General features: G+C 35.5%; 1 pseudogene; it reads right to left on the bottom strand.

Moving 5' to 3' along the window:
• Positions 1-2,213: 2,213 nt before the first annotated feature.
• On the bottom strand, positions 2,214-2,510 carry LOC102496265 (60S ribosomal protein L35 pseudogene; annotated as a pseudogene).
• Between the last annotated feature and the right edge of the window lie 6,950 nt (positions 2,511-9,460).

The raw sequence follows: 9,460 nt of genomic DNA, 5'->3' as shown, positions 1-9,460 counted from the left end.
CTGGTTCATGCATCCCATGTATGTGTCCTGCAATTGACTAAAATGGGTGGGTCAGAACCACACTTTCCTCAGTTAGGCTGTCCCAGGAAGAGTGTTACCACCTGCAAGAGACTTGAAACTTCCAGAAGAATTGACTAGGAGGCAGCAAGTTCTTCCTTGAAAGAGGAATCTGGATAGAGCATGTCTATGTCTATCACACGTATAACTTCATGGTATCTAAAGTGACAGTATAAAACAAACTATAAAATAACTTCAGTTGTTGTCATTAAAATTTTTTTTGAGAGAGAGAGAAAGCAGCCCCATGGGGAATGGTTATGCTGCAATCTCTTCTTTTCCATTTATCTATCCCTTTGTAATTTGGGGCACACACATGTGTTTGGCATGTTTTAAAGCCTCTAGGTCTTGAATTCAAACCGCACAGTCAGCCATGCGTGATGCAGCCACCATCACCCCTGTGCTACAGGTTGGTCTGCCATTTTTTATTGTATTATTCAATAGGATTTGAGGAAATGTGAGTCAACTTAGATAAAGAACTCCATCCTGGATCTTTGAAATAACAAGATCATACTCTATGTATGAAGGGACAACAAAAATTTGTGGGTTTAAATGGAAAGATCGGACCACAATATCACTGCAAATTCAACAGAAGAGAGATTAATTACATGAGACTGAACTGGTGAAATAGAATTTTATGTCTTTTGACTGACTTTCTTCTGTGCTTTGTTTTTTTAGATTTAAGGACTTTTGTTTTCTTTTGAACTGTTGATAGCTTAAGCAATTTGTTGAAAAAAATTTTTTTTGAAAATGGAATTTAAACATAAATTTTTCTCTCTTCCTGACTTCTCTGGAATTGAAAGTATTTGGGAGTATTCTTACTTTGCGACAGTATGGTTATTTGCATAATAATACCTGTTGCCTTGCATCAGGAATTTAAAATATTGGTTATTGCCAGGGCTTTGACTGGAATGTCATATTTGAAGATATGACCAGAAAGCTAAGGAACTAAGGTTGATCTCAAGAAAGCCAACAGAAGTTCTTGGAAAGATTGCCTGGTACCATAAACAGTTATGCCTGGTAAATAAAGAACATTACTTTCTGACAGGCTCCAAAACTTCCAAGTACAGGTACTTAAAGGACAGTCAGATGGTGAATTCCTGACTTGGCTCAGTAGGCTTGGGAGGCTTTTTAAAGGGTCTAATCTGAAGTTCCTTATAAAAGTTCCAGTAAAGCTAACTGAATCAGTATTCTTATGGGGCTTTGTGCAAATAACAGACCAAATTAAGACTAAATTTATTATTTTGGCAAATAAGTTAATTTATGTTTCTTTTTGGTAAAAGGAGGAATGGAGAGAGGAAAAAAGTTTCAGAAGAAAATTACAGTGTGATTTTTACTAGATTTTAGCTCTGTCCATATTTGTCTTAGAGTTTTAGTATCTACCTACTAACCTAATCTTTTTCCTGACTTTAAGTCTTTAGCAAATATTTCTTAACATTTTTAAATTTTAATTCATTAAAGCTAAAACTGCTTTCTTGAAATTAAATACATAAATAATAGCAAACTAAAGACAGTGCAGGAGAAAAGTGGACAATGGAGGCAGGGTGGAAGAAATCAAGGGGAAAAAAGCAAAACATTTACCTGACACAAAAATGGAAAATGGTCAGCTGTTGATATGTGTATGATAATGTCTTTGACTGGACTGATATGCAATGTATGCAAGGTAGCAAAATTAATTTTGTACTTTGTAAAGATGTACAGTGAATAAATGTAAAAAATAAAAACACAGAAAGAAAAAAGCAAAAAAAACTGTGGGAAAATGGAATTAAAGTACATGCTCATTTTGGTGCAAAAAAAGCTTGAAATCTATGCATAATTTAATAATATAGATATTCCTAAACTTTTTGAAGACCCCTCAGATAGCCTTATTTTCCTCCTACAACAGTTGAGAAATGTTAACTGTTTTTTAAATTTTTTTTTGTCTAAGACTAATTGTTTTAATGAATCCCCCCTGTTGTCCATCTCTCCATTGCTGAGATCAAGCAAACTGAATTTACCTTTCTACATTTTACTTACTTACATCCTTACATAGTCTACTATTTTTGATTACTTTTTTTTTTTTTTTTTAGTTCTGTGTTTTATTGAGGCCCACGCTCAGGCCTTGACCACAAACTTGCCAAGCGGGTACAGCAGCTCCTTCCGCTGCTGCTTCTTGGTCTTCATTTGTTGACCCGCCGGCGCATGGCACGGGTCTTCTTGGGCCGCAGGTCCAGGGGCTTGTACTTCTTGCCCTTGTAGAATTTCCTGAGGTTTTCTTTCTGAGTCTGGTTAATGACGGTGAGAACACGGGCAATGGATTTGCGGACAAGTCGGATCTTGGACAACTTGGACGCTGCTCCGCCAGTCACTTTGGCGACGCGCAGCTGGGACAGCTCTACCTTCAGGTCGTCCAGCTGTTTCAACAGCTCCTCTTTCTTCTTGCCGCGCAAATTCCGAGCCTTATATTTGGCCATAGCTGCCCAACGCAGCCGCCACTGGTGCCTGCTCAGAAGGAAAGAGCTATTTTTGATTACTTAATCCTCTTTTTTGGCTGACCTAGTTCTGTATGTCTCATGTATTTACCGATCTCAAAACTAGCATATAGTTTTGGTTCAACTGGCTTCTACTTCTATTACAAACTTTAGCCAATAAGAACATTGATTTTTAAATACCTAGTAGTGTGCTCTAACTAAATACTTTGTGTTCTTATGGCCTATGCATAAAAATAAGCCACCATCTCATTCTTTAGATACACTGCATTGTGAATTTATCTTGATTATAGCCCCTATAAATTTCCCTTTAGCCCTATTAAGACCAGATACTATGGTCTGAAAGTTCATGTGTCCTTGAAGCTCATATGTTGAAACCATAATTCCCCAGGTGATGCTATTAGGAGGTGAGTTCTTTGGGGACATGATTAGGTCATGGGATTAGTGCCCTTATAAAGCAGGCCAGATAAGGAGCTGTTCTATCCCTTCTACCATGTGAACACAAAGTGAAAAGACAACTGACTATGAACCAAAAGATGGGCTCACACTAGACACTGAATCTGCCACACCCTGACCTTGGACTTCCCAGTCTCTGTTTTTGTTAGAAATAAATTTCTGTTTTTTATTAGTCACCTAGTTTATGGAGGTTTTATTTGTTTGTTTGTTTTGTTTGTTTGTTTGTTTTTTAAATAGCAGCCTGAATGGGCTAAAATAGCACACATGATGAGATGGTCACCACAGTTCATCTTTATTAATATCATTTGAAAAATAAAGCAGGACTCATACTTCTCAGAGTTAACCACTTGCTACCTCTAAACCAGCTTTTTAATTACTCTCTAGAAACGTGATTGGTTAGTGCTGTCCGGAAACTAAAAAATGAGAAAGAAAAGAGTACTTTTTCCCTAGAATGCATGTATGGTGGGAAGATTCCCTTTTTCTCCTGGCTCCATCAATGCTAAATTCTGAATTGTACAAATGTAATCAATCCAAATTTATTCTCAGGGCGACAAACAACTTTTAAGACTAATGCAGTCCTACATACTAAGATAAACAAGGGAAAATATGAAAACTTATGTATATAATAATTGGAGAGCATTGATACAAAGTAGCATGGACTTTTTGCTGGACAAAAGGCTCATTTCTCTGTTTGACTTAGACAGGGTTTCTCAGACTTCATATTATTGGTGTTGGTCTCTACCCAGGGGCACCACACTCTCAGTTGCAGCAACCAAAAATGTCTCCAAATCTTGTCATATGTGTTCTAAGGAACAAGATTGCTACAGGTTGAGGATGACTGACGTAGACTATACTTCTCAGAGGATGGTTGGGGGATGGGGTACAAGGAGGAGTTGTAGAGTGATTTGTAAAAGGAAGAACCTGGGGAAATAAAGAGAGGGCCAACTCTAGAGTAGAGGGCATTGTCCATAGAGGATTCCCCTTCTCTCATAAAGGTCAAAGTCTTGTTTTTTTTTTCTTTTTGGAGAGGTTTTTGCTATAGGGTGCATGTGCTCACTAGAAAGAGAGAGAGAGACAGAGAGACAGAAAGTGAGAAATCACCCCCCAGTGGGGATGTCCACACCGCAATCCCTTCTCCTCCATTCTCCTCTCGAGATTTTGGGCATGCACGCACACATGCCTGGCCTGAGTTTAAGCCACCGGGTCTGGGACTCGAACCATGGTCAACTACATGGGAGTCCAGCAACATAGCCATTACTCTAATTGCTGATCCTAAAGGTCAAAGTCTTAAGGTGAATGGCAAATATTTGTGGAATAAATAAATGATTTGATTGAAAATTGAAGTTTACAATAAAACTAATACTGAATTGAATATGTCATTAAGATAGGCTATCTTGGATCTAATTCAAGGAATTTTTATTTTAACATATTCTGGTTGTTAGGCATGAGTCTGTAGGAGAATACTAAAGTAAAAATATTGAACGTTATCAAAAAGCTTAGCATACTTACATTAAAGGTTCAAAAATTATTTACTTAAGTTTTATAGAACTTGTTCTAGCTTCTTTCCCTTCTAGGGGATTATTTATTAATATCGTCTAATTTGGCAATACATCAATATCTGGTTGTTACTAAATGATCAACTATTAATTTTTCTGACCACATCATAGTGTCATTTAATGTGAATTACTTGCGCTTTGATATTAACTAAGGATTTTAGGCTGTCAAAGCAATTTGCCTATGGAAAACAATAACCCCAGCAAGCTCAGATTATTATTTTAGTTCTCCCTAAAATGACATCTATACATCTTTTTTTTATTATTATTTTTTTTAGAGGTTTTTGCTATAGGGTGTGTGTGCTTGCCAGAAAGAAAGAGAAAAACAGAGACAGAAAGTGAGAGATCACCTGCCAGAGAGGATGGCCATGCTGCAGTCCCTCCTCCTCCATTCTCCTCTTGGGATCTGGGGTACGCACGCACACACGCCAGTGTTTCTAGGGGATTATTTATTAATATCGTCTAATTTGGCAATACATCAATATCTGGTTGTTACTAAATGATCAACTATTAATTTTTCTGACCACATCATAGTGTCATTTAATGTGAATTACTTGCGCTTTGATATTAACTAAGGATTTTAGGCTGTCAAAGCAATTTGCCTATGGAAAACAATAACCCCAGCAAGCTCAGATTATTATTTTAGTTCTCCCTAAAATGACATCTATACATCTTTTTTTTATTATTATTTTTTTTAGAGGTTTTTGCTATAGGGTGTGTGTGCTTGCCAGAAAGAAAGAGAAAAACAGAGACAGAAAGTGAGAGATCACCTGCCAGAGAGGATGGCCATGCTGCAGTCCCTCCTCCTCCATTCTCCTCTTGGGATCTTGGGTACGCACGCACACACGCCAGTGTGAGTTTAAGCCACTGGGTCCGGGACTTGAACTATGGTCAACTACATGGGAGTCCAGCGACATAGCCATTACACCAACTGCTGGCCCCAATATCTAATCATCTTTTGATACTACAAATATCATATATTGTCTAAGGGTCTTGATTTATTACTGGACTTAAGATTTCTATAGTTAACTCTAATCACAGTTTTTACTTTTAGCAAAAGGGAGATTTGGAACAAGGATTTGAAATCTAGATGATGGCACTTTAAGCTCAAGTTATGCTATTTTTTTATTGAAATAACTATATGTAATCTTACTAGAATGCTTCAATATTTAATACCCAAGATCTGTCATTTTTCATGAGTAATTGAAGTTGAATCTGAAGCATTAAAAAATTAACCACAGCAAACTGAATTTTCCAAATGAAAGATAATGTCTGCTGTTGAATAGAGCTTTCTGTTGATTAATGCAATGATTTGGGAATGAAAGTGGGGGTCAATTCCTTGCATCTTCATATATTTCTAAATGGAGTTTTGTGTTATCTAAAATCTATAAGATTTGCTTTATTGAACTATGACTTCATAGAATAAAGACATTGAATTTACTTACACAGATGATGAACTAGTGAATGTATTACATGATTTTTATTATAGTTCGAGAATATATACATTATATTTTTCTTTAATTTTGTGTTGAAAGTGTTGTGTAGTGGTTAGAATCATGGAGTTTAGAGCTAGCCTGCCTTGGAGCAAGTTATACTAATTACATGAACTTGGCCAAGTTCTTTAACATTTCTGTGACTCAGATTTTAAAATTTGCATAATGGAGATAGTAATAATAATAGTACCAAATCATAAATTGTTGTGAGGGTTATATTTATCATAAATATAAAACTCTTAGAACATTATCTGGCACAAAATAAGACCTACTCAAATGTTATCTGTTTATTTATTTGTTTGTTTATGTGGCATCTGAATTAAATATTGTTGACCATGGTTCAAGGGATTGTGGTGTTGTCGTTCCCCCTTAGGGGTGAGTTCTCACCTTCTGTGTTTTGTTATCACTCTGTCACAGCAGCTGACCATTTGGCTATATTTCAATTTTATTATTATTTTTTTGCTGCTGAGTTGAGTTCCTTATATATTTTGGTGATTAATATCTTGTTGAATGTACAGTTTGCAAGTATTTTCTCCCATTCCCATTTTGTAGGTAATCTCTTCATTCTGTTGATAATCTACTTGGCTGTGCAGAAACTTTCAGTTTGATATGATCTCATTTGTCTCTTTTTGTGTTTGTTGCCTGTGCTTTTGAGGTCTTATCCAAAAAACTTTGTCCAGACCAATGGCCTAAAGTATTTCCCCTATTCTTGCTTTCTTTTTTTGGAGAGGTTATTTTTGCTATAGGGCCCGCGTGGTCACCAGAAAGACAAAGAGAGCCAGAGAGACAGAAGCAAGGAATCACCCCCCTCCTCCACCCCTCCCCCAGTGGAGGATGGCCACGCCACAATCCCTTCTCCATTCTCCTCTTGGGATACTGGGCATGCACGCACATGTGCCAAATATGAGTTTAAGCCACCAGCTCCAGGACTTGAACCACGGTTGACTACATGGGAGTCCAGTGACATAGCATTACACTAACGCTGGTTCCATCCCCCTATTCATTCTTCTAGTAGTTTCATAATTTTTAATTCTATGTTTAAGTCTTTGATTAATTTTGAGTACATTTTTGTGTATGGTGAAGGATAGGTATCTAGTTTAATTCTTTAACATATGAATATCCAATTTCCCTTGCATCATTTATTGCAAAGACTATCCTTTTCCTGATGAGTATTTTTGGCACTTTGACAAAAATCAGTTGACTGTATGTAGACATATTTTTGGGTTTTCTATATTGTTCTATTGGTCTATGTGTCTATTTTATTGCCAGTATCATGCTGTTTTAGTATAATTTTATAGTGCATTTAAAAATCAGGTAGTGTGATGCCTTCACCTTTATTTTTGTTTTTGCTCAGAATTGCTTTGACTATTTAGGCTTTTCAGTAGTTCTATCTAAATTTTATGATTTTAAGAAAGTTCTGTGAGGAAGGTCACTGGTAATTTTGATAGGCATTGTATTGAATCTGCAGATGTTTTTTGGTAATAGGAACATTTTTACAATATTGATTCTTCCAATCCATGAACATAGGATGCACTTCTATTATGTCTTCTTAACTTTTCTTTTTGTTAGTATTTTATAGTTTTTCTTGTAGAGTTTTTTACCTCCTTGTTTAGATTTATTCCTACTTTTGTTTTTAGTTGAAGCTATTGTAAATGGAATTTTGTTTTGCTTTATTCAGCTAGTTCATTATTAGCTTATACATGCTATTGATTTTTGTATATTGATTTTATATCCTGAAACTTTACTATACGTGTCTATCAGTTCTAAGAGTTTTCTTAGTGGACTACTTAAATTTTTCTATGTATAAGATGCCTTCCTTCTTTTCAACTTGGATGCCCTTTATTTTTTTCTCTGGCTTAATTACTCTGGTCAGAGCTTCCAGTACTCTGTTGAATAAGAGTGGTGAAAGTAGCTATCTTTGTCTTGTCCCAGATTGAAAACATTTCCTAATTCAGTATGATGTTAGCCGTTGGCTTGTCATTTATGGCCTTTTCTTGTGTAAAGGTATATTCCTTTATATCTAATTTGTTGAGCATTTTTATCAGTAGAGAGTGTTGTTTTTATTTTCTTTCTGTCTTTTTTTTTTTTTTTTGCTTTTGCCAAGGGCATGTGTGCTCACCAGAGACAGAGAGAGGGACAGTGAAAAATCACTCTCTTGGGGGATGGCCATACTGGAATTCCTTCTTCTTCATTTTCTTCTCAGGATTTTGGGCATATATGTACATGTTTCCAGGGTGATTTTCAAGTTGCCAGGTCTGGGACTCAAACCATGGTTGGTCATGTGGGAATCCAGTGTCATCATTCATGCCATCTGCTGGCCTGAAGAATTTTCCTTTTTAATGCTTTTTACGCATTTATTAAGATCATATGATATCCTTCATTCTGTTGTTCTGGTGTATCACCTTATTGATTTGCATATGTTGAACTCCTCTTGTATCTCATTTTATCATGGTATATAGTCTTTTTAATGTGCTGTTGGATTCAGTTTGCTAGTTGAAGAATTTTGCATCTGTATTCAGAAAAGGTTTGTTTTAGTGTATAGAAAAACAACTAATCTTTGTATTTTGATTCTGTAACCTACAGCTCTGCTGAATTTGTTTATTAGTTCCAATGGCTTTTTTGTATGTGTTTGAGTGGTATTGTTATAGTGTTGTATATTTAAGATCATGTCATCTGCAAACAGTCAGTTTTTCTCTTTTTCCTGATTTGGAAGACCTTTATTTCTTTTTCTTGACTAATTTTTCTGGCTAGGACTTCCTATAGTATGTTGCATAGAAGTAGTAAGAATGGGCTTTTTTTTTTTTTTTCTTGTTTTTAGTTGTAGTAGAAAAACTTTATCAGTATAATGTTAGTTGTGGGCTTGATATATGGTGTTTATTGTGTTAAGATACATTCCTTCTTTATCTAATTTGTTTTTTAAATTATTATTATGAAAGACTGTTGAATTTTATTAAATGTTTTTTGGGGGCATCTTTTAAGATGATCACATATTTTATCCTTCATTCTGTTAATGTGGTACATCACATTTATTGACTGTATATATTGAAACCTCCTTGCATTCCAGGGATAAATTCACTTCATTATGGTACATGATTTTTTTAAAATATGGTATTGAATTAGCCAATATTTTGTTAAGGATTTTTGTATCTGAGTTTATCAAGAATGTTAGTTTGTAATTTTCTTCCTTTTTTGTCATTCTAATAATCTGCCTTCAATTTCATGGTACTACAGACTTTATGAAATGAGTTTAGAAGTACTTCCTCCTCTTTAATTTTTTCGTAATGTTTGAAAATAATTGGCACTATATTTGCTTTAAATGTTTGGTAGTATTCACCATTGAATCTATCAATCCTATGCTTGTTGTTATTAGAAAGTTTTTTCTTTCTTTTTTTTTTTTTCTTTTTTGTTGGAGAGGTTTCTGCTATAAGGCCTGTGC

Source organism: Tupaia chinensis, unplaced genomic scaffold, assembly GCF_000334495.1.
Source record: "Tupaia chinensis unplaced genomic scaffold, TupChi_1.0 Scaffold000318_1, whole genome shotgun sequence".
Classification (NCBI taxonomy): domain Eukaryota; kingdom Metazoa; phylum Chordata; class Mammalia; order Scandentia; family Tupaiidae; genus Tupaia; species Tupaia belangeri.
Note: the sequence above shows the minus strand (reverse complement) of the source record. Positions and strands in the feature narration are given on the sequence as shown.